Raw genomic sequence first — 291 nt, 5'->3', positions numbered from 1 at the left:
TGTATGTAAGTCCCAGACAACCAGACAGAGACAAAGAGAGTAAAGTTTAATACAGTACACAGGAAAGTGTTAAGGCACATTCCATTAAGGGTTTCGAGTGAGAAGCGCTACACCCTGTCAGTTTTAACATTTCCAACGGTTATGTTAGCCTTTGATGAATTAATAAAAGCAAAAGTCCTCTCGACTCTGGGTGACAGAATGAATGAATGTATGGGCGTCGTTCTTTATGATGATTTAAAAATACACGTTAACGTAATGTAATTTTGAACTCATTATAGTTTATATAGCCGT

Source organism: Penaeus monodon, chromosome 25, assembly GCF_015228065.2.
Source record: "Penaeus monodon isolate SGIC_2016 chromosome 25, NSTDA_Pmon_1, whole genome shotgun sequence".
Classification (NCBI taxonomy): domain Eukaryota; kingdom Metazoa; phylum Arthropoda; class Malacostraca; order Decapoda; family Penaeidae; genus Penaeus; species Penaeus monodon.
This window is presented reverse-complemented; position numbering follows the sequence as displayed.